The sequence below is a fragment of the Mustela putorius genome, unplaced genomic scaffold (genome assembly GCF_011764305.1).
Source record: "Mustela putorius furo isolate JIRA1106 unplaced genomic scaffold, ASM1176430v1.1 tig00000242_pilon_pilon_pilon, whole genome shotgun sequence".
NCBI lineage: Eukaryota > Metazoa > Chordata > Mammalia > Carnivora > Mustelidae > Mustela > Mustela putorius.
In genome coordinates, this window is record NW_025421325.1 from 1,936,114 (window position 1) to 1,962,651 (window position 26,538).

Consider the following 26,538-nt stretch of genomic DNA (forward strand, 5'->3'; position numbering starts at 1 on the left):
ACTGCAAGAATGATCAAGTAATATTCAAAGAAGCATGGTCAGACTCTTATTAAAGTTCAAGAACTAGGTGTGCCTGGGGGGCTCAGTGGGTTAAGCCTCTGCCTTCGGCTTGGGTCATGATCTCAAGGTTTAGGGATTGAGCCCTGCATCTGGCTCTCTGCTCAGCAGAGAGCCTGCTTCCCCTCCTCTCTCTGCCTACTTGTGATCTCTCTCTCTGTCAAATGAATAAATTTAATTAAAAAAAAAGTTCAAGAACTAAAACAACAGATTTTTTTTTAAGATTTTATTTATTTATTTGACACAAAGAGAGAGATCACAAGTAGGCAGAAAGTCAGGCAGAGAGAGAGAGAGAAGCAGGGTCCCTGCTGAGCAGAGAGCCTGATGCGGGGCTCCCAGTACACTGAGATCATGACCTGAGCCGAAGGCAGCAGCTTAATCCACTGAGCCACCCAGGCGCCCCAGATTTTTTTTTTAATAAATGTTTCTTTTTATGTATTTTGGATACTAACTCTTTACCAGAGATGTCATTTGCAAATACCTTCTCCCATTCATTAGGTCATCTTTTAGTTCCCTTGGTTGTTTCCTTCGCTGTGTACAAGCTTTTTATTTTTATGTAGTCAAAACAATTGTTTTTGCACTTGCTTCGTCTCAGGAGGTGTATTTAGAAAAATGTTGCTACAGCTGATGTCAGAGACATTACTTCCCGTGTTCTCTTTTAGAATTTTTAGTTTCAGGTCTCACATTTAAGTCCTTCATCCATTTTGAACATATCTTTCTGTCTTTTGTCTCCATTTGTGGAATAGTTTATCAAAACAGAAGTTTTGGGCTTAGAAAAATCAAAATTGAATTCCTTGTTTGACCTAGTATGTGACAGATCCTCAGACACAGAAGTAAACTATAAGTGATGAAAGAACTTACATGCAAAAAGAAAGCATTCAAAGAATGACTCAAGAATTCAAAATTTGTAAGATAGGCACTGCAATGGGTAAAAGTACCTCTGGTTTATAATATCTTAATATTATAAATGGGAAAAAATCATCTAATTTTAGCCCCAAATCCATGGTCATGAGTTCACACCATTTTTAGTTTGGAAGTTTGTACTAAGCATCATCAGACCTATTAATAATAAGAAAAAGTAGCCTTACCTAGTCTGTTACTCAGACATCTTTAAAAGATATTATGAAGGATCTCACCTTAAATATTTTCTCCTATTTCTTATCATCCATATTATAGTTTCTCATGGATTCTTTGGCACTATATCAGCCATATATTGTAATACTTAATAATGAGGTTATGTCTTGAATAAACCAATTATTTCTGTAACAAATTTATAAGAATTGCAACATAAGCAATGGTAATTGGGTTATAGTTAAAGTCCAGATATGTCAATTATCTCATTTCTCACTGAATGGTTGCTAACTGATTGATTTTTTTTTTTTCATGCAGAAAATACAGTAAAGAACTGTAGATTTCCTGAAAATACTTAACTATCTGTACCTCCTTTTTATAAGAAAGGTACATAAGAGCCCTAGGTAAATGTTATTCAGTGATGCAGGGAATATTGGCCAACAAGTTTAAAGTACATTATCTTACAGTGAATCATCAACCCTCAGGAAAGTTAAATCAACAACATTCTAACTAAATGCCTTTAACTTTTTGTGAGATATGCGTATTGGATTAACAATGGAATTTATCTGTAACATATTTTAGTTGTCATAAATACTGGCAATTTGCCTTAGTTTTAGGCATTAGAATTATTTTTCAGTAACATATGTGTAACAGTCATATGGATTTCTGTAATAGAGTAACCCAAACCCTGGTTGAAAGTCTGAAGGTTCTGGAGAGAGTAGGGTAAAAAACAGATAATACTGCTATTCTTATGGGATTATATTCTTGCATTGGAGAAACCGTGAATAAAAAGTAAATAAATAAGTGAGTTAGTTATGTATAACAATATATACAATAAAAAATATAAAATAGGGTATTGCACAAAGATTCATGGAGTGAGGACCTTAGATACATTACAGAAACTGACTGATGTGAAGGAGGCAGCTAGGCAAAGGTTGGGAGGCATTATTCCAAGCAAAGAGGAAACAAAATCCTGTCATTTAAGAATCAAAAAGAAGGTCAGTGTCCTAAATATAATCAGTAAGTTTTGTGTGGTGGGGGAGCATCTCTACTTCTCTCTTCAAATTTACTTTAAGTGTGGGTTTTGCTAATGGTTACTAAAAATAGGAGTTTTAGATTTCATTACTATGTAGACTACTAGTTGAAAGGGAAACATTAGTGAAATTGAGACAAGACTGAAGCCTAGAAAACAGTGTTGAGTTAAATAACGGGAAAGAAGAATCCTACTTGAAATATTAATGAACAAATTTTATTGCCTACTTATACTTCAGTTTTATAAGTTTCCAATATAACAAATGTATAAATTGACAACAGTTTCAATTGCATTCTCCCTGGCAGTTTGTCCAGCCAAATACTTACTCATTCATATGTGTTTCCCTTTTCTACATTTGCATTCCATTTCCCTATTGCACGCCTTTTATTCCTTCCCAAACGTCAATACCCTGAGGAGAAAGGGAGGTCCTAAAGAGCTCTGATTTTCTTGTTGAACAATTATTCCTTATTATTCTTTGCATAATATGCCCAATAAACCAACCTACTTTTTTATCTTAATATTATCAACTCTGTAATATTTAACGCCTTTCCCAACTGAATGATGAAACTTGATGCCAATATTAAAAAAAAAAATGTAGAATGGTTACCTCTTTCTACTTAAGAAACACAAATCGAGAAGGGGGTGGGATTATGGACATTGGGGAGGGTATGTGATTTGGTGAGTGCTGTGAAGTGTGTAAGCCTGGTGATTCACAGACCTGTACCCCAGGGGATAAAAATATATGTTTATAAAAAATTAAAAATTAAAAAAAAAAAAAAAAAGAAACACAAATCCTAACAGAAAAACAATGGAAAGCAAATGATAGGAATAGCAATCATTAGCTACTTTAAGACTATAACTGTTTTTCATAGTCCAGTTCCGTGTTTTAAATTGTTTGTACTTTTGTTTCATTATTTTCTATATAGCCGGCACTTCTGAAATACTAAAGGAAATAAAATCAAATACTGAAAAAAAAAATTATTGTGGGGATGCCTGGGTGGCTCAGTCACTTAAATGTCAATCTCCAGTTCAAGTAATGATCTCAGTGTCCTGGAATCAAACCCCAAGCTGTCTGGCTCCTTACTCAGCTGGGTTTCTCTTCTCCTTCTGGCCCTCACCCCTTCTCTGGCTCTCATATGCTCTCTTTCTCTCAAATAAATAAATAAAGTCTTTAAAAAATTGTTGTGGAACAACAGATATTAATAGATATTGACTCATTGCTAACATTAGTGTTATTATATGTGTTCAAAGACAGTTGTTTAAATTAATGAATATAAGCAAATTCTAAGAAATATTTTCCAGAGAAATGTAGTTAGCTTAAATTCTTACAGCCACAAAGTATTATGAGGATTGGGTCATGACTTACAATCATCAGAGATAGTTAATATGTGTTATAATAATCATAATTGCATTGAGATTCTCTCAGTCAGTCAAGGGAAAAACTGTAGGTAGTTGAAATTCATCCAGAAGACAGCTGCTTGGACATGTCAGGAAACTAATTAAAAAGTTCCAGGATGAGTCTAAAGCTGAGAGGACAAGCCGAACATGTGAGAACCATGCTGAGTTTGAGATGGCATGAATGGCTACTAGCTTACTCTCTAGTAAGAAACGGTTCACTTTTTACAAGGGCAATGACAGCCCATAAAGGAGCACTGGCCACAGGACAACTAAAGACTTCCTTCAATGGAAGTTCCCTGGAGAAATATGCAGCGGTAAGATTTTGAGGTAAACATACCTCAGATCATCATCATGACAGATGAACTCTCTGAAACTGTCTAGTGACAGATTGCTTGTTAATAAATAGCTTGTTAATAAGTAGGACAACTGAGATTTAAATGTTGATGTGGAGTCAAAGGTCAAATCCGTCAATCTGCTTATCCTGAATGTTTGTCCTTCATAGTTACTATGGGTTTTTCTTAAACAAAATGTTAAAGAAATGTACATTTTACATTTGAAGTAGGTATTAACAGAGAATTTGTCTTTTCAATAAATCCCAGGACCAGGAAGTATCATGCAAGCTTCAAAATGCCCTAAAGTATGCATTATCAGCCAATGTATATGGTGGATACATTAAGAAAAAAAATCCTTTAAAATAATTTATCTTCTTTAGCCTTTTGATATTATAATTAACATGGACAATTTTACTAAGTGGTCTGAGACTTGACAATATTCCCAGCCAGTAGGTGAATAATGGAAGTAGGATTTTTGATGAGCTTTAATTGGTTGTTGAGCTTGAGGAGTTATATGAACTAAAGTTGAATAAGCAATTTCACATATTTTAACTCCACAAAGACCATCAGCCCCCACAAGGTCATCAACTGAATTCAAACTCAAACTCTTGGGGAAACGTGTTTGGATATAAATACACAATGCTGTTATGGAGACTTTTGTGGCCCTCACAAAGTTGAATGTGTTCAGCTACATAAACACATTAACACTAACTGGTCCCTGTCAGAAAATCAGGCTTTGTTCAACCAGGGATTTGGCTAGACTGAAGATATTTACAGAAGCAAGTTGTATAAAGAAGTACAGGAAAAAAAAAAAAAAAAAGAAGTCACATTTAGAGGAGTTTAGAAAGGAACTGCTTGGACATGTCAGGAAACTAATTAAAAAGTTCCAGGATGAGTCTAAAGCTGAGAGGACAAGCCGAACATGTGAGAACCATGCTGAGTTTGAGATGGCATGAATGGCTACTAGCTTACTCTCTAGTAAGAAACGGTTCACTTTTTACAAGGGCAATGACAGCCCATAAAGGAGCACTGGCCACAGGACAACTAAAGACTTCCTTCAATGGAAGTTCCCTGGAGAAATATGCAGCGGTAAGATTTTGAGGTAAACATACCTCAGATCATCATCATGACAGATGAACTGATAACATAGGTATAAAAGGAACATTATAGATAACAAACTGTGTGGAGTTACCTTGAACCAAACTTTCTCCTTCTAGTATATTTACATACACTGATTCTTACCAACACCATCTCCCCCCCCATATATATATGATCTAAAAACCTGTACAACTGTCACTGTACAAATATGATCTTTTTTGTATATTATATTCAAGAGATCAGGATAATCTATTTTAAATTAATAAGAAACATTGAGGTGATGTAATTTTTATTTTTAGGTATAAAATAAGACTAAATCTTAAACCCCCAAATTTGATTATATATACTCATAAATAAGTGGAGAATTTGTACCCATCTTGGCTATTGATTAAAGTGTTTTCAGAGGTAATGATCTCTTCTTCCTTTTGTATCATATTCCAAGAATAATTTGTTGGCCACCGTCTTTTGCTCATCTTCATTGCTGAATGCAGTAGACACAATGCTTGGTAAAATTTGCTAGATATATGATTATTCTGTGACGTAAAACTAATGTCAATTAAGATGGTTTTGTGCTCAATATGGAAAATTGCATGTAGCCTTGAAGATATCTTGAAATAACACATCTCAAATTACTGCTGCTGACTTCCTACCTGCAAGCAATGAGGATAGGGATGCTGAAAACTGTGCCACCGTGACCAGAGGTGAGATTTTGTTTACCTGGAAAGAAGATGCATAATGCATATATTTGTTGTTGGATATAACTAAAATATCTGTTGGTTCTCTGTGATTGGTGTCTATTGGACCGAAACCTATTGGAACATCCAAGACCAGAAATTTGAAAAGGCATAAAAAACACTTAAATTTTTGGAAGGAATGATGAAAATTGTGAACAACTTGTAGTCCTCAGTCAGATGATAAAATATTCAGTTAAAAAAACAATGCATAAAGATTCTTAACTTGGAGTTTCCCAGGTTTTCTCCAACAAAATATTAGTAAAGGTCTATAAATGGATCTCTTTTAACAAAACATACGCACACACTCTTACATACATACTCACGCACACACTACTGAGAAGGAAATATATATCAGAAAAGTTATATTATTGATAGGTCAGAACTAAGATTTCATTCCATCTGTGATAGGTTCTAAAATCCCTGTCCCCAGGACACCTGGGTAGCTCAGTCAGTTAAGCATCCAACTCTTGATTTTGACTCAGGTCATGGTCCTGAGATCCAGACCCCGACTGGGCTCCACACTGAGAGTGGAGCCTGCTTAATATTCTCTCTCTCTCTCTCCCCCTCTGCACTCCCAACTGCTTGCATGCATGCTCTTTCTCTCTCAATCTAAAATAAGTAAATAAACCCGATCCCTTATTTTACTTCACTATTATATTTCTAAATTGTTGTAATCATATCTGCCAGTTATTTAGTAGCAACACTGGCCAACAACCTATTTATGACTTGTAATCTACACAATAATTCTATAAGATTGTGATGTTTAATCTTATGTGTTAACTTGATTGGGCTAAGGGAAGTCTACAGAGCTAATAAACATTTGTAGGTGTATCTGGGAAAGTGTTTCTGGAAGAGATTAGCATTTGAATCGGGAGACTAAATAAAGATTATTACTCTCAACAATATAAGTGTGCATTGTTCAATCCATCAGGGCCTGAATAATAATACAAAAAGGTGGAGAAAAGGCTAATTTTATCACTGCCTGAACTGGTACCTTTATCTTTTCCTGTCCTCAGACATTGGCACCCCTGGTTCTTAGACATTTGTACTGGGACTGGGATTTCCACCATGAGCCACGAGCTTCCCTGGTACTTAGGCCAGGAACTGGAACTACACCACTGGATTTTCTGGGGCTCCAGCTTGCATATAGCAGATTTTGGAACTTCTCAACCTCCATAATTCTGTGAGCCAACCCCTCATAATAAATCTCTTTTAATATATCTTTCTTTGTATTCCATTCATTCCGTTTTCTAGAGAAATCTGACTAATCAAGAGGTGGACAGTATTATTCTCATTTTATATAGAAGAGAGCTGATATTTAGAGCTTATGTAACTTGAATGATGTTTTATAACTAGAAAGAGCAGCATTAAACCCCAGCTCAGTTGTCGCATTGACTATGTGTTGCTTCTCAAGGATCTTAAAACTTAGAGAATTTAGTGATGAATTCTCTCTAATTTTTCTAAGAAATTTAAAAAATTATAGCATCTTTAAAAAAGCAGAGTATAATTTATATTTTTCTTTAATCTGCAATAAAAATATAAATGAAAGCTGTGTCAGTGAAATTATTTATAAACTCTGCCATTCTTTGAAAGGAAATTTCTGTTAACATTTTCAAAATTAGCTTAAAATGAAGAATAGCTAGAATAACTGAGGAAGTGGAAGATCATTAATACTGGGCTTAGGAAGTGTTGAGTAGTTTCATGAAGACCAGAGTCTGCAACACTGCAATAATTATTCATGCTCTGCAACATCCTGCCAAGGATGAACTAGTTCAAGGGTCATCAGAAGGATATACACATCATTACAGGATCATTTAAATGAAAAAGTTTCACCTTCAAAGTGGTGACACAATCGATAGTCAATAGAGACAGGGAGTTAGAGCACAATCACAATGAGAGCCACTTAACCTGAGTGATTACCTCCTAATTTCTGAGATAATGAGAGAATGGAAGAAAGGAAGCTAGATCTGAATCAGCAATTTCACTTGGAGAAGTGTTAACAATTGGAAAAAAGGTTTCTAGGCATAAATTAAAGTTAATTTTTTAAAAATAAGACCTGATTTTTCCTTAATGTATTTTTCTTTACATAATTATTTAAATTTAATTAGTGTGTAATTCTGTGAATGTCATAATCTCAACATTTATCAGGTTGGTCAGTAATATCTGAAATAGTCTTTGTTCAGTGGTGTCTTTAGAATAAGACCTATAAGAGCACCAAAGGCTAGATATAAAGGAGGCACAGGTAAGGTTTTCCAGAGCTCCTTTCCCTTTCTGAAGAGGACAGAATGGGGAAAAACTTTATTCCTTAGTCATGCTATTTAAACTTTTGGCAAAATTATAAAAGGAAATGAGTAGTAATCCATAATAGAGGTAATCCAATCATTCTTATCATAAGGGCAACAAGATGTTACTCAAATAAACATAATTTATGATGCCTTCTTATTTTTGTTGCCTTTAAATTTTAACCTTAAAGACAAGAGTGGAATGAACAAATGAAAATCTATATTATTGTTTTTGGATAAGAACACTACATCATAGTGTTAATTCTACCAGTACAAATTCATAAATCTACCAATATTTATGCTATATTACCAATAAAAACAACAGATATTTTTCCTTAAAATAAGCCAGGATTATTTTCTTGTACTTAACTATATATTTTGTTTGTTTTGTTTATTGAAGAATTGGCTGCTTTGTATGTATGCATATTTTTACACAAATATAATTTTCTTGGATATTACATTCTTCACCTTACTTATTAAACTGAACACTATATTTTTATGATCCATCAATGTTGTGCTCTATATACATTTAAACTGTTGTTTAATAACTGTTGCTAATATTCCATGGTGTACATACATATTTTACTTATCTACTCTGCCAATCATAGATAACAACATTGCCTAGGATGCCTGCCTGCCAGATAGAATACTGTGACAATATTGTGGTACATATATACTTAAGTAACTAAGCATTTCTATGTGATAGATACCCAGGAGTGTAAATTACTAATCATAAGTATGCCAGAATGTTTTCCAGAATTACTCCATCAGTCTACATTCCCATTACTTTAATATTTCTGGAATCTCATTATTTTTAATTTTGCTTAGGTCCCAAATTACAGATGCAATGGCTTCCAAGTAGGTTTTCCAGTATTCTAACCTCTCTTTTCTAAGTAATAGCATATCACCTATACCAGTGCCAGAGTTGTCATTCCGAAGACATATCTGATTATGGTACTTTCTCTTGCCTTATCTCTTTCTGTGGGTCATCTTTGTTTTCAGGATAGAGTCACAATCTTTATGTGTATAACATTTCAAACTTCCTCTCTTCCCCACTGCCTATGTCTCATGCCCACAGCCTCTGCCAAACGCAGACACATAAAAGACTATAAACCAAGTCATTGGAAATCTCATATAAATAAATAAATATTTATTTATATTATATTTACTGACGGAGCTATCATATGCAAGGCAATATGTTAATCAGAAAGTCTATAATAGAGAGCTAGCTGGAGATGATCTGTTTTCTCACAGAATTTACATTTTAGTTTGGGATATTAATAATGAACAAGTAAACTACAAAATAAAAGGAAATAAATAAAAGAGTAGCAGAATGCAAGGCTATATGTATTTTCCATATTCCTTTCTTAATATTTTGTACATGCAAACCATCTTCCTGGAAATTCCATTTCTCTTTCTTTCTTTATATTCTCATTGCAGATTGTGTGTGTTTTCTTCCTACTCTATTGAAATTACATTTGTTTTCCCCATTGCAAAGTGCAGAGTAGAGACCAGAAAAGGGTCTATTATTTTCATTGTGTATCAATATCTAGCGGATACATCAATGAAAAATTAATCAATATTTGCTGAGGTAATTAGTATATAAAATTATCTATCAATGAATAATTGTATAATTTATTCATTATTTATTATATGCTTAGCACTCTGGTAGATTTTACAATGAATTCATAAAAAAGTGAGAATATATCCTCTTTCAGGAGGTTGTAATACACTTGTATAAACAGCTAAAGCTCACGGTACAATATTCTAAATGGAAAAATATTATGAAGAAAGAGCAGATGATAGTGTACAACCTTATGGGACTATGTCATAGATCAGCTGGAAATTAGTGTACTTTAAAGGCTGAGTCAAATGTACACATGTAGGAGATATAAGGAGTGTGTTCCAAGGGTGAGAATGTTCAGAATATTCATGCCTAAGTTTGGCATTTAAGAAACACATTAAGTGCAATTAAATAAACTGGTATTGAGTACACAGTATGTTCTAAACTAGTAATGGATAGTCTCTTTGAATATAGTGATAAACCCAAAGTCTAGTGGTGTGACTGACCACTTTGACTTAAGTGAATAATTCAAGTTGGAGAATGGGAAGATATAAACTGAGTCTAAATAAGGATAATGATGATTGTGGATGTTCTTGAAAGCCACGCAAATAAGCACACCATTGAATTTGAAGGCAATAGACTTGAATTTAAGACATTTTATCTGATAAAACCAGACCCCCCCCCCCAAAAAAAAAGTTAACTTGATCACAGTGTATACAATTATTATTAGCTATGGACAATTAAAATGAGACTACTTCCCATCTGTTAGAATGGCTATTATCAAGAAGACAAGATATAACAAATATTGGTAAGGATATGGACAAAAGGGTTGTGCCTCATTAGTGGGAATCTAAATGGATACAGCCTCTATAGAAAACAGTATGGAGATTCCTCAAAAATATAAAAGTAGAACTACCATATGATATAACAGTTTCACTTCTGGATTTATATTTGAAAGAAAGAAATCATTATCTTTTTTTTTTTTTTAAGATTTTATTTATTTGACAGAGAGAGATCACGAATAGGTAGAGAGGCGGGCAGAGAGAGAGGGGGAAGCAGGCTCCCTGACAAACAGAGAGCCGGATGTGGAACTCTATCCCAAGACCCTGAGATCATGACCTGAGCCAAAGGCAGAGGCTTAACCCACTGAGCCACCCAGGCACCCAGAAATCATTACCTTAAATAGATATATGCACCCCAATGTTCATTGTTTCATTTGCACAATAGCCAAGATATGGAAACAACCTGAATGTTCATCAACAGATGAATGGATATTTATAAAAATACAAAGAAAATATAGTTCAGATTTTAAAAATAAGTATATCTTGCCATTTGCAAAAACATCAATGAAATCTGAATTCATTATACTAAGTGAAACAAGTGAGACAGAGAATGACAAATACTGTATCATCTTGCTTGTATGTGAAATCTATAAGAACAGACCTCATAGAAGAAGAAAAGATGTGTGTGTTGCCAGGGGGAGCTGGGGGGGGATAGGGAAATGTTAATCAAAGGGTACAAACTTCCAGGTAGAAGATAAGTACATCCTGGGCTTGTAATGTACAGCAGGGTGACTGTAGTCAATAATACTGTATTATATATTTGAAGTTGCTAAGAGATTAGATTTTGAAAATTCTTATCTCATGCACCAAAAAATTGTAACTATGTGAGGTGATGGGTATGTTAATGAACAATGTGGTAATTATTTTGTAATATGTACATATAACAAGTCATGATGCTGTATGCCTTATACTTGCAAAATGTTGTCAATTATAATACCACAAAACTGAAAGAGAGAGAGGTGCCAGTTAGAAAACTCCGTTCAGTGATAGAAACTTTTAACATAATGGTGGCAGTAGAAATATAAAAGAAGACCCAGATGTTAGAGATATTTTTTAAAAATAATTCAAGGTCACCTGGGTGGTTCATTCAGTTAAGCATCTGACTCCTGATTTTGGCTCAGGTCATGATCTTGGGATAGTGAGATTGAGCCCAGCTTTGGGTTCTGTGCTCAGGGCAAAGTCTGCTTGAGGGTATCTCTCCCATTCCCTCTGTCCCTCCTCCCCACTCGTGCTGACTCTCTCTCACAATAAATAAATAAAATCTTTTAAAAAATAAAATAACAATTCATGTTTGATTGGGTACTAAGGCTCAAGTAAAGAGATGAGCTAAAATGACCTCAAGATTTATAGTTTGAGTCTAGAAAAAGGTGCCAAAAATTTGTACACAGAGATAACATTTTCTCCCTAGGAGATCATGATGTGCTTATTTTTATACATACTAAGTTGACATAGAGGGGAAAAACATCTACAGATAGTTGAAAATATATGTGTAATTTAAAAAAGCATACAATAAAGAAATGCCAATAAAATAGAAAAGAAGGATATCAGTTATTTTTTTGCATTATTGGATTAATTATATTTTCTTTTGCACCAGGGCTTTTCATTTCATTTTCTACTACCTATAATATGCTTCATACTCAGTTTACATCAAAACTTGATGTAATAAAACTATTTAAACAACAATGGTCACAAATTAAACCCATTAAATTTTCTTAAAATTTAAATATAAAATAATGCATTTATTTTGTCTGATTTTTAAAAAATTTTCCAAATGTTTTAGATAATAATAAAATCTATAAAAATACTTAAATTTAAGTCTATTGTAAGTTACAACACCGGTGGTTTAATCCATGTCATTATTTTTCTGTTTTGAATTTTATAACTTCTAGGAACTATAAAAATATTTACACGACATTTTCCAGGGGTATAGTTATCTTAAAGCACCCCACCTCTCCATTCCATTCCAGCCACACACACACACACACACACAAAGTCTCAGGTCAGATCAGGTTATGAATCAGTTTATTCTCATTGACCCTAAATATTTCACATTTAATTCATATTATCAAGCTTAGCTTCTTTTTTATGATAAACTTCACTTGTTAGATAAATAAGGCTCTTAATTCCTATCCATTTATTTAAGCATTAAGTTATAACATCATATTGTTCATTCCCCCAATCACTAAATGTTGTATGTTTTGGCAACCTTGACCATCCTTGCATAATCAATTTATATATCATAATGATATAGCTACTTGATTTATTATCATTACTTCAAAAATTACAACTGCCTTATTAATCTTATGCACAGACATCATGTCCTAGGAGATGAGGATACACCTGTGCCTTAAGTTCCACTTGTTAGGGCATTTAGCTAATGCATTATCTTGAAACACGCTACTATAGACTACTATTTCATTACAGGCACGTGTTCTGGTTTCTGACTCAAGATATGGAAAGAGCTGCCTTGCAGTTGGCACAGGTGGAATAAAAGTGTAAGCCTAATCTTGGTGTTGGTTGAGCACTGGTGATACATAAAAGTGCTGCTTCTTCTGGGCCATTTCTAGAGTCATATATGGGAGAACATATGCCATTTAAGATTATGAATTCATATTAAATTTTCCAGTTCTATATATAATGTTGATCCATCTTTATTATAAGGGTTTTATTTCCCAATATGTTTTCCTTCCTATAATGGCAATCTCAAAAGAAAGGTGTTAACTGAATAAAAGCTGAGAATAGTGTCAAAGAATTAAAAAAAAATAAGAGCTGGTTATTGCATTTGTTAATTAGTGAATGTGAAAGAAAAGGATACTAGCAAAACTGCGGGATTATTGTTATGGACAAAATAAAGAAAGGAAGGGAGGATTAGATAGTAAACAAATGGAAAACACTGAACCACAATTTACATTATCACAGACAAGGAAGAGAAGTACTTAGGATATTATAATACAATGCATAAGTAAAAGAAGTAGCCAGTAGAGAGACCATGAACTAAGATTTAGAAAAGGGAGTGGTCAAACCTAAGAAATGTGGATATAATGAATTTGAAGAAAAATAAGAAGTAATTGGCTTTATAGAATACGGCAGACAAATATTGGAAGGAAGAGGAAAGGAAGTCGGGGAAAACTGAAAAAATATTTGCTTGCTGATTTGTTTAATAACAAATAAAATATAGTTAAGGAACAGGGTCTGGTTTATGACAGAATAATCAACAATAATTTTTGTGGTCCAAAATAATCACAGAAAAAAGTTCAAGATGGGGCAGATCTACAACTAAGGTTAGGCACACAATATATCACTGAAGCCCAAAGGATTACAGATCCCAGATACTCCAGCTGCCTGGCTAGGTGGAGTTGAAATCCAACAGAATTTTTTGATAACTTTAATGTATTAAGTATATTAATTATTAGGTGTCTTAATGTATAAATAATTTCAGTGTGTCAACTCATTTTTATCAGATTCTGCCTCAGCTTAATATTAAGAGAGAAGCAGGTACATCATTCCAGGACCCATTCAGTTCCCTGAAGACCTCTTTAGGAAATGTTTGTGACTGTGCTAATTACATTGGAATTGTGTTGGATTTAGATGTAAATTTTAGTGGACAAATCCCAAAGAACATTTGAACTCTCTTTCAACACTCTGATTCTAAGAAAAGTTGAATAAATGAAAACTGTGAACTCGCTTTCCAAGTTTGTTCTGTAGGGTTAGTTAATTACTGGAGGAATTTGAATCATCAAATGATTTATAGCTGCCAGTGATACAACTGAAACAAAAAAATAAATAAATAAAATAATTCTGTCTACATAGTTTCGTCAGGAGAACTGCTTTGTATCCCATAATTGCATTTTCTTTGGAAATGTTGTTTGGCACATTGTCGATACTTATCAATGTTTGTTAAAGAAATAAATGCCTCCATCCCAAATTCTTTCTGCTAGTCTTCTGTAACACACAATAGCCTTATAGTTTCCAGTTTCTCACTTCCCTTTCTTTCACAATGTAGTCTATAAATAATACAGGAGCAATTAAGGTGTACAGGAGTTTCTGGTAATGACATTTTAAATTAATTTGTACATTCTCTGATAGCTAAATTAATAATAGCATTTTCCTGGACAACTAAAGGTGACCTCTTACTAGAACTTTTATCTGGGGTTGTCATATATTATTGGAAGCTAAGACAATGAAAATAATTAATTTTCCTATCTTTATCTTTCACAAAAGCAGTTCTGCTTCTGCCAAATTAGCAACTTTTAAGTAACTTTCAAGTCCTAAAAGTTAAGCTGCAGTAATCTTTTCTATACTTGCTTTTCAAGATGACTTGTACTAAAAAAATGTGTAGAAACGCATGTCACCTTCAGGGGCACGGTGGTAATCTTGTTTATCCCTATTTTATAGAACTTCTTATACGTAGGACTGAATTTGAATATTTGTAGAAGAAAAATAATGAAGCACTTTCAGCTTTTACCTTTCTACAAATGTAACTTTTTAATCTTTAGGTATAATGACTACTCTCTTCTCATAGCATTGCCAAGTCAGATGGTTATTTAGAGGGAAGAAATATCATGATTAAATATTTACTTATTTTCCCAATGTATATGAGGTACCTAATTGATAATTTTAATCACTGTTATATCCTTTTTTTCCCCCATTGGCCCTTTGGGTAACTAAAAATATTAACTTTGGTTAACATTTTAAAAAGTTGAACTTCTGATCTCACTGACTCTTTCTTCAAGTGCTTCCATCTCACTAAGAGGCAACCGTTTCCTTCTCAGTGTCAGGCTACAAACACTGGAGTCATCTTCAACTCCTTCTCTACTCATGTCGGTCATCTAAAATATCAGCCAATCCTGTTGGCTTTAATGAGAATATAATCTAATATTATACCACCTCTTACCACCTGGAGAAAACACTTGTGACAGTCATACATAAGATATGAGCTGACTGAAATACTGACATTTTATCAGAAGCTTATAGAACAGTTCATCATATGCCAACAGGGCTGCAGTATAATAACAGTGGATTTTTGCTCAAAGTGTTACAGGGGCAGACCACAAATATAAAACAGAATGCTTCTGATAGGCTCATCAGTAGACTGGTTACAGCTGAGGAAAGAATTAGCAAATTTGAGAATATGCCAATAGAAAATTCTTTAACTGAAATGCAGAGAGATAAAAAAAAAAGAACAAAATATCCAGGAACTGTGGTCAGTTTTAATAAATATAACATATATGGTTGTGAAATACCAGAAGATAAAGAAAGAAAATGAAGCATAAGAAATATCTGGAGTAAAATAGCTATAAATTTTATAAAAGTAATGGCGGAAACCATTTACAGATGCAGGAAACTCAACGATTACCAGCTAGTATAAACATTAAAGAAGCTACATGTAGGAATGTCATATTCAAACTGCAGAAAACTAAAAACAGAGGGATAATATTGAAAGAATTCAGAGGGAAAAAACAAAAAGAAAACAATAAAAACAAAACATCTTTCCTGTAGAGAAGCAAGGATAAGAATTGCATCAGACCATTTATCAGAAACCTTGGAAGAGAGTGAAGTGAAATATTTAAAGTACTGAAAGAGAAAAGTCTAGAATTCTAGATGCATCAGAATTTCCCTTAAGAGGTGGTAGAGAAATAAAGATGTTGTAGGACAAATATACTGAAAGAATTTGTATCACCAGTAGAGCTTACCTGAAATAAACATTAAAAGAAATACATCTGGGAGAAAAGGATGATAAAAATAAGTATTATGGGATGAATATTTGTTTTCCATCCAAATTCATATGTGAAGCCCTAATCCTCAATCTTATAGCATATGGAATTGGGCACTTGGTAGGTAATTAGGTTTAGATATCCTCATAAATGTATTTCCTTCAAGATGGCATTAGTGCCCTTATAAGAAGACAACATGTGAAATCTTTCTCTCCATTAGTACGTATCAAAAAAGGCCATGTGAGCACACAGGAAGAAGGTGGTTATACTGGCATCTTAATCTTTGACTTCTTGGCTTCTGGAGTTGTGAAAAATACATTTCTTTTTAAATCACCCAGTCTATGGTATTTTGTTATAGCAGCCCAGGCAGACTAGGATGATCAGAACTCAGAACTGAAAGAAAATAAAAGAATGTTGGAGAAGAAATAAATGAAAGTAAATAAAGTCTTTTCTTGGTGGGCATGCACCAAGTTTTATTGGTGCATGCCCACACCCATTTGTTTACATAGTGTCTGTTTTCATTCACACTACAATGGCAGCACTGAGTAGTTGTGACAGAAACCATACGCAACTGCAAAGCATAGAACAATTAGATCAATTGTTAATTGATCTAATTGATAACTTACTCAAGTAATATTAGTAACAATGCATTGGGTGATAATAGCTCTGCATAGGTGAAATGAGTAACAGTGATGTTATAAAGGATGTGAAGGAAGAAGAGGGAGCACTCTTTTTTTTTTTTTTTTTAAAGATTTTATTTATTTGGCCAAGAGAGACAGCAAGAGAGGGAAGAGGGAACCCAAGCGGGGGGAGTGGGAGAGGAAGAAGCAAGAAGTAGCCTTCTCACTGAGCAGGGAGCCTGATGCAGGGCTCAATCCCAGGATCCTGAGTTCAAGACCTGAGATGAGGGCAGACACTTAATGACTGAGCCACCCGGGAGCACTCTGAAGACAACTTGTGCTACCAGTGAAGCTGAATGGAGCTATTTGAGAGTGGGTTAGATAAAAATACATATTGCAAACTTTTTAAAAGAGGCATATTTGACATTTTAAGAAATGTAAAACAATATAAAAACTTAACTTTAAACCAAAGAAGGCAGTAAAAAAAGAGAGATGAAGGTAACAGTGCAATGAATTGAAAATAGTTACAAGCAAAATAGATATTACGATAATAGATGGCATAACCATATCGGTAACCGCATTAAATGTGAATGATCTAGACACATCAGCAAAAACCACAGAGTATCAGTGGTGGCAGCAAAGCAGACTGAAACTTTTGCAGATAAATCTTTTGGGGAAATTCTTAGGCCCAGCTTTTCAATGACCTCTTAGTTTCTGAGCGTTCTCTGATTCTTGTCCTCTGGTCTTTTGTTGATTTTGTGATTCCTTCAATGACGTGATTCCGATTCACTCTCCTTTTGCTTATTTAACCTGAGGTCTATTTCTGTATCTTCCATGACAATTCCGATCTGAAATAATATTTGTAACTACCCTGGTCTGTGATAAACATAAGTTGACACAATAGAAAAAGAAAAAGAAAAACAAATGTATGTGATAAAATTTTTCCCATAAATAAAATTCTGAATTTAACAATGCATGTAAAGACATACTTTATTTTGATGGTGTCTCTGAAATATGGTGTCATATTTGGAAAACAAATTTACTTTACAACAAACAATTGTTTGTTAATTCAACTTGATCCTTCAGCTATATTGGTAATTTTTTTTTCTTTAAGATTACAGTAAAACTCACTTTCATGGTAGTTTTTAGGTGCTGCTAATGAGAATGAAAGTTAGATGGGAAAAAGAAAATAAACTGCTTTAAGAAATGAGGTAAGAAATTAATCTGTAAAAATGGTAGCAACAAATTCACAAAAACATTTACTGTTGAGATCTAATCATTAACTATTCATTAAATGAGGTCAGCAAAACAACTTGAAAACTCTCTCACAGACAGCAACAAAATCATGCAATAAATTAAAATACAAGGAGACAAACCATAAGAGATCTTAATCCCAGGAAACAAATTGAGGATTGCTGGAGGTAGGTGAGTAGGGATAGGGTGGCTGGGTGATGGACATTGGGGAGAGTATGTACTATGGTGGGTGCTGTGAATTGTGGAAGACTGATGATTCACAGACCTGTACTCCTGAAGCAAATACGTTATATGGTAATAAAAAATAAAAAAATTAATAAAAATTTAAAAATAGAAAATAAAAATTTAAAATACAAATCAAGGCAATATAAATAATATAAAACATTGGACAAAAGGACTTCTAGAAAGACATACTTAATAAAATGATGTTAATAAGACTTGTTCATTTTAATCACAGACTTGTTGCTGTCCATGGTTTAGACTAAGACAAGCATAAATATTGGTAAATTGAATGTGTTATGGTTAAACATACAGAAACTTTAAAATAATTATAATTTGATAGGTTTTCAGTTTGTTGAAACTATTGGCCATTTGAAGCAAGTTAACACATCCTTTTTCTCATTAAGATCTTGTTGACCTATGTTCACAGCTCAGTATAAAACAGGCAGTTTGAATCAATTTGATTGTTGTTGTTACACAAGTAAGAACATAATTTTATAGCAGCTTTTATTCTTGACTTATAATCAAAGCAAGAGTTCCCTTTAGAGACTATGGGGCAACAGTTTTGTTCTCTAATTAAAATTCTAGCCTTACAAGTTTATAGATTTTAAATGAAGCTATTTACATTCATAAAGAAGGATAATTTTTTCTGAACCAAATTAACATTAGTGCAACCAAGGGAGGGTTAACTCAACACAGACATTTGAGGGTGTTCAGAAAATTGTTAATATTGCTTTTCTTTAAAATTATCTTAAAGGGATCAGATTGCAGGAAGCAATATATATATATATATACACATAAATACATACATATATTCATAGTTATATATAAAGTAAACAGGAGCAGTGGAAAGACTAAATGGATGCAGAGTCCCAAGTCCTTGAGGGGGATTGATAGAGATGTGAGCTGGAGGCAAAGATGGTGATAAGGAAGTCACAAAGTAAAAGTCCCAGGGACACAACATCCTGACCTTATGGCTTCAAGACCGTGGGGCTGACAGATCAAGAGCCACAGGTAGCAATAAGCACTCTACTCTCCCACCTCTGCTCCAGGGAAAACCCTAGATTCTTATAATGCATTTCCATTGCAGGTATACTCCCCCCTCTTTGGAGAAAACCTGCCAGGGTCAAAAACTCCCACTTCTAATCTTTGGGAGGAAATTTCCAAAGGTGTAGAAGCAGCCTCTCTTAGAGAGGACCTAGCTCCTCCCAGCTCCTCCCAACCCAGAGAGGCAACAAATACCAATCTCAGAACAACCTATGAACAGGGTCCATCTCCCAGAACCTTCCTGCTTTCCCACCATTAAGATTGTACTTTGCTTTAATAAACTGCTTGTGTTTGATACTTTCCTTCCAGCTGTCTTTATTCAAGGGTGGATCATCACGTAAATCTTTTTGTGGGGAATCCAGCGATGGAGATCTCCATTCACACAATGCAGACTCTTCTACCAGTAGCAATAATACATTGTCCTGGAGAACCTGAGTTCTTGAGAACTGCTCTTTCTTTGATAATTTAATTTAATATTGGTGCACTATATAGTAAGAGTTAAATGACCTTGACATATTAATATAATTTGTACATGATTTAATTAAAATAGTAAATATGAGCCATTTAGCAAAACTTATGTGAAGAGACAATTTTAAAAGATATATTTCTACTTTAATACAGACATTGAATTGGGTGCTTCTTTATTTCCAGGGATTGAATAATCTAAGTGCTTATTATTCAATGACTGTAACTTTCATTATAGCTATAATACAGAAAGCACATCACATAAAGCTCAAGGCTCCTAGGCTTTTGTGCACAAAAAGCATAGAATATTTAGAGCATTATTCAATTATTGCCAGTCCTTATTTCATTTCCTAAGAGTTCTGAACAAACTAGAGTGTTGGACAAGTTTATAGTCTTTGACTTTCTTTCCATGTTAAAAAAGGCTTGGACATTTAATAAGTTATTGTATTCTACAATTCTAATTATTTTCTATAGTGATTTTTTATAATAATATGATGATATAGATTTACATAGATTATAATATTACATAATATATAGTAATAGAAATTATATAATACATATATAACAAATATTTAATATATATTATGTATAATAATATAAAACATAGTAATATTTTATATAGATAATCAGACACAAATCAGAGACTACAAAGTTCATTTTCCTTTTACTTCCTTGCCTTAATTTAGTTTTGACATTTAAATATATTTTTATATTGTCCACTATTCATTTTGTATTTTGCTTTAATATTGACTCATAACTTTCATTTCTTTCACTATTTGGTTAACATTTGGTTAATATTCTGGCATTAAGCTGCCTTAGTACAAATCACTCAATTTATACTATATATAAACCAAGTTTAGTTTCACCTGAATAAATTTGACAACAACTGATAAATATAAAGTTACCTCCCCAGTTAGCTTTTTGGTGGGAGTTACCTCAGAATTTTTTCATTTTTTCTTTCATCTTTGATCTTTCCAGAGGCTATGAAAATTCATACTTTATTAATCAGGTATAAACTAGGGAAGAAAGCATTCCATCTGTATGGATTTTCTAGTTCTTCAATTTTTTTAAAAGATTTTATTTATTTATTTGACAGATAAAGATCACAAGTAGACAGAGAGGCAGGCAGAGAGAGGAGGAAGCAGGCTCCCTGCAGAGCAGACAGCCCGATGTGGGGCTCGATCCCAGAAACCTGGGATCATGACCTGAGCCGAAGTCAGCAGCTTAACCCACTGAGCCACCCAGGCGCCCATAGTTCTTCAATTTTAATAGTGTCTGTATTTTCTGACTTATGAAATGTTTCCAATCTTCAATTATAACTTAAAAGTTTATTGCCTACCTAGCTCAATTACAAACTTTGTATTTTAGTTTTGAAAGTAGATTCAGTGAACTTCTGTGAGGAATGAAGAGAGAGAAAGTTACTTCGAAAATAACTGTTAGAAACTTTTTTTGGTGTGTTATTTATTCAATATAAAATTGCATTTACTAAAAATTTATTTAATAATAATATTCTAGCCCTGCTATGAAGAAAACTTACAAAGAAGCAACTCTTTTAGGAAAGCATTCATTAATGGTGTAAAAAAAAAAAAAAGACTATTTTTTCTGTTATTCATTAGTTCCTCCTGCAATTCACTACTAGGAAGGTAAAAAAATGGCTACTTTTTCAGGAGGATCCCATTTTCTGCAAATTTTAGAGTGAATAGAAAAGAAGTAAAGAAAGAAAGGAAGTGAGGGAAAGAAGGAGGGAGGGCAGGCAGGAGGGAGGAAAGAAGAAAGGACAAAGGAAGGAAGGAAGGAGAGAAGACAGGAAGTGAAGGAGAGAAGACAGGAAGTGAAGGAGAGAAGACAGGAAGTGAAGGACAATAAGAGAAGAAGCTTATGCTGGAAAATTTTTGGAGAATTCTGGGTCATTTATCTACCCTGAAATTTAACAATGTCTGACTTTATCAGAAAGATCTGAGATGAAAGGAAACTGTCATTTCTTATTCAATTCCATATATTTTTTTGAACAAAAGGCAACTGTTTCTTTTTATTTAATTCCACGGAGTTTTTGTGTGATCCACCAGTAAAAAGGAGTGACAAAAATAAAGGCTTGCAAACTAGTGGGAGCAGGAGAAACAAAATGGAAGTGAGCAATAAAAAGAGGATCAATTAGGAGTAGGAGTTGGCAGTGTTTGCTGGGGTCTGGAAGATGATGAACACAACACTTATAAGATGGACAGGGATGATAATTGGGCCTCTAGAAACAATTTATGAAAACCAAATATACAGTCTTAAGATAGAATGTGGATCTAAATACCCAGAAACATCCCCCTTTGTAGATTTATAGCAAAAATTAATATGAATGGAGTTAATGTTCTAGTGGAGTGGTGGACCCAAGAGTCATATCAGTGCTAGCAAAGTGGCAGAATTCATATAGCATCAAAGTTGTCCTGTAAAAGCTCCAGTGTCTAAGGATGTCTAAAGAAAACATGAAACTCTCTCAGCCACCTGAAGGACAGTGTTACAATAATTAATCAAAAAGAGAAACCACACCCCTTGTTTGATTTAAGCATTTTCCACAGTAGTACGTTTTCTAAATATATCTTGTAGACTTCAATGTGGAAAGGAAGATCTCATTCAAAGGTAATTTATCTTAACATACTGCAAATGACACTAATTTTTTGCCCATTTGATATGTCTAGGTTTTGCAACAACAATAGAAAAAGTAAGCAATAAGAGTAAGACCAATATAATTATATTGCATGTTAGAAGGTGAGAAATTTCATGCAAAAAAAAAATAAGTAAAGTAAAATAAATAAGGAGAGAAGGCAGGAAGGGAAAACTACTTAGTGGGACACTTACTAATTGTGAAGCTGAAATATAAGCAAAGATCTCAAATTGGTGAAGGCATTGGTCACAGACACTGGGGAAGAGTAGCCCAGGTAGAGGGAAGACACTGTAATGACCCTACAAGGGAATTGTAAATGGTGAGTTTGACAAAGAACAAGGTGGCAAATGTGACCTTGCAGGACAGAGTGAGTGACTTCTGGGAGGGAAAATGCAGGGGTTTTGGCCAAAATGTGAAAATAACTCAGATTTCTCTGTTAGTTTAAGAAGTGTGTTTTGTGTTTGTGTATGGATATGTGTGTATATAATTATTTATTTAGTTATTTAAGGTAAAATCTAGGTACAGATTAAGGCACAGATCTTCAGTGTAGAATTTTCAGTGTAGGGTTTTGTTGTCGTTTTGCATTTATTTTATGCAGAATTTATTCCTGGGCCATACATTTTTGTTTTTTCAGTTTCTTCTGGAACATCTTTTTCTTCTGTGCAACCTCTTCTGGCTTAGGAATACACTGCTCTTTTTCAGTAAGAATCATCTCTCTGTGGCAGAAAGAGTTCCTCTCTGAGTTAATCGGACTAGAAGCCTGGTAAGTTTTACACTGCATCTTTGGGGCTTTGTTCACCTGGATGTGCTCCATGACTAGAGAATTGACATCTAAACCCTTGGGTCCAGCACAACTCTGCATTTTCAAGCATGTGCACTAAAAATTCAGCATTCTTCCTGGGCCACTGACCCTGTGTCCAGACCCACTGTTTGTCCCAGGACCACCTTCCAACTCTACCATTGTAGTGACAGAATGGCACAGTGCCTCTGCAAAGTGACGTCTTTCAGATACTTGGCGGCTACTTGGATATGCATACCCCTAAGGGCCGGGGCAGTGTTCTTTCCTTTTCTTTTTCTTTTAATTAATTAACTAATTAATTAATTTACTTGACACACAAGAGAGAGAGAGCACAAGTAAGGGAAGCAGCAGAGGAGAGGGAGAAGCAGGTTCCCTGTTGAGCATGGAGCCCATGTGGTACTTAATCCCAGGACCCTTAATCCCAGTTATCAGAATTATGACCTGAGCTGAAGGCAGATGCTCAACAGACTGAGCTGCCCAGGTTCCCTGATGGCAGTTTCAAGTGTCTTTCTAGAGTGAACTTGAAGATTTTAACCACTTGATTTGCATGATTTTGTAGGGTTTCTGGGGTGAACTGAAGAGAAAACCATTTTCAGAGATCATGTCAGTCCACTAATGGCAAGAGCCAATATGATAAAGTTTGACAAATATATAAATTGATATAACAAATACTAAAATCAAAACCCAGAAGAGCATTTCTACCATATCAGGTAGTTCCTTAGTGCTTCTAACAACTCCTGCTCCTTACAGGAATCCAGTGTTCTGATTTCCATCACCATAATATAATTTTATTTGTTTTTATACTTCATATAAAAGAAATCACACAGAATGTACTTATATACTCTAATGTTTCTTAAATAAATATTAATAAATGGTAAATATTCAATTAGACAATTTTATTGCTTATAATTTTCAGCTATTATGAATATAGTTGCTAAAAATATTCTTGTGCAAGTCTTTTTATAGACATGCAGATATATTGTGTTTTTAATTAAGTTTTAAAATTTAATTCTAGTATAATTAACATATATTGTTAGTTTGTTAGTTTTAAATATACAGGTAGTGAGGACATATCTTTTTTTATCACAGCTCACTTTATTCACTTCCCAGAATTTTTTTTTAACAAATTATAAGATTGTAGTAACTCTACGTAGAACAAGTTCATCAGTGTCATTTTTCCAACAGCATTGACTCACTTTATGTCTGTGTCACCTTTTAGTAATTCTTCTAATATTTTACACTTTTACATTATTATTATATGTGTTATGGTGATTTGTGATCAATTTTCTTGGATGTTACTATTGTAATTGTTATTTACAATACATTGAACAGTGCCTGGATATGACAACAAAATTCATCAATCAATGTTATGTATGTTCTCTACTCCACTAACTGAACAGTCTCCTGTCTCTTTCCCACTCCTTGGATTTTCCTATTCCCTAAGACATAATAATATTGAAATTAGGCCACTTAAGAACCTTACAATAGCCTCTACATGTTCAAGTGAAAGAAAGAGCCACACATCTCTCTCACTTTAAATGAAAGGCTAAAAATGATTCAGCTTAGGGAGAAAGGCATGTCAAATTTAGGCCTTTTGTGCCAGTTATCCAAAAGGTAACTTCAAAGAAAAAGTTCTCAAAGGAAGTTAAAAGTGCTATGCCACAGAACACAGGAATGATGAGAAAATGAAAGACTTATTGCTGATATGGAGAAATTTTAAGTCGTCTGGATAAAACATCAAAGCAGCCACAACATTCCCTTAAATCAAAGCCTGACCCATGGAAAGGACCTAAATTTCTTTAAGTCTCTGAAGGCTGAGAAAGGTGAGGAAGCTGCAGCAGAAAAGCTGGAAGCTGGGAGAGGTTGGATTATGAGGTTTAAGGAAAGGAGACGTCTGCATAACTGGGGCAAGGGGAAGCAGCAGGTGCTGATGTAGAAGCTGCAGCAAGTTATCCAGAAGATCTAGCTAAGATAATGTAGGGGGCTTCGCTAGACAAAAGATTTTCAATGTACACAACACAGTCTTCTATTGGAAGATGTCATCCTAGGACTTACCTCGCCAGAGAGAAGGCAATGGTTGGGTTTAAAGTTTTGAAGGTTAGGCTGACTCTCATGAGAAGCTCATGCAATTGGTGACTATAAGTCGAAGCTAATGCTCATTTACCATTCAGAAAATCCTAGGGCCCTTAGGTATTATGCTAAATCTATCCTGCCTCTGCTCTACAAATGAAACAATAAAACCTGTATGCCAGCATACCTGTTTACAAAATGGTTTACTGAATATTTTAAGCCCACTGTTGAGAACTGTTGCTTAGGCAATCAGAGAAATCGTTTGTGAAAGGAAGAGTCAATGGATGTGGCAAACCTTATCATCTTTTTCTCAGAAATTTCTGCAGCCGCCCCTGCCTTCAGCAAGCACCTCGATCAGTTAGCAGCCATCAACACTGAGGCAAAACCTTCCATCACCAAAAAATTACAACCCACTAAAATCTCAAAAGATGGCTAATATTTTTTAACAATAAAGTATTTCCAATTAAGTTATGTATTTTTTTGGACATAATACTATTGCATACTTAATAGACTACAGTATCATATAAACATAATTTTATATGCACTAGGAAGCCAAAAAATTCATTTGACTCACTTTATTGTGATCTTTGCTTTGCTTTATTGTGGTGATCTGGACCTGGCCCCTCAATATCTCTGAGGTATGCATGTATATTTTTATTCCTAGGGGTGGAATTTCAAGATCAGAGCACAAGTTGAGAAAGTTACAAGAAACTGTCAAGTCATCTTTCAAAGCTGTAGTACTATTCTATACTATCATCAAGATGTATGAGATTGCAGTTGCTTTAGTTTCTTGACAGTATTTCCTGTTTTAAGTCTTTTTGATTTTAGCTATCTTATTAGGCATGGAATTGTTTGAATTACATGTTATTGTGGTTTTAACTTGCATTTCTCTGAAAGTATTTCATGACTCATGTTGTGCAACTTCTCATATGAATATTGGTTATATGAACTATCAGTTCAGGTCCTCTGTCCCATTTACTCTTCTTCTTATTATCATTTTTGGGAGTGTAGACATATATAAAATAATGAATATTTACATATATATAATGTGTATAAATGCATATATATAATATATACAAAAATATATATATATATATATATTTCAGATATATTACAGCCAATAGTTTACTATAGCATGAGGCTATCTTTTTATTCACTTCACTGTTTCTTTTGAAGAGCAAACATTTTTAATTTTGTTGAAGTCCAATCAATGTCTCTTTTGTGTTTAGTGCTTTTTTGTAACCTGAGAAATCTGCTCAGTTCAAAACTGTGAGAATTTTGTTCTATGC

At 34.1% G+C, this 26,538-nt stretch overlaps 2 pseudogenes; one reads left to right on the forward strand and one right to left on the reverse strand.

The window, feature by feature from the left end:
• Positions 1 to 4,899: 4,899 nt before the first annotated feature.
• On the forward strand, positions 4,900 to 22,246 carry LOC101680585 (annotated as a pseudogene).
• Positions 22,247 to 22,981: 735 nt separating this feature from the next.
• LOC106004398 lies at positions 22,982 to 23,430 on the reverse strand (annotated as a pseudogene).
• Between the last annotated feature and the right edge of the window lie 3,108 nt (positions 23,431 to 26,538).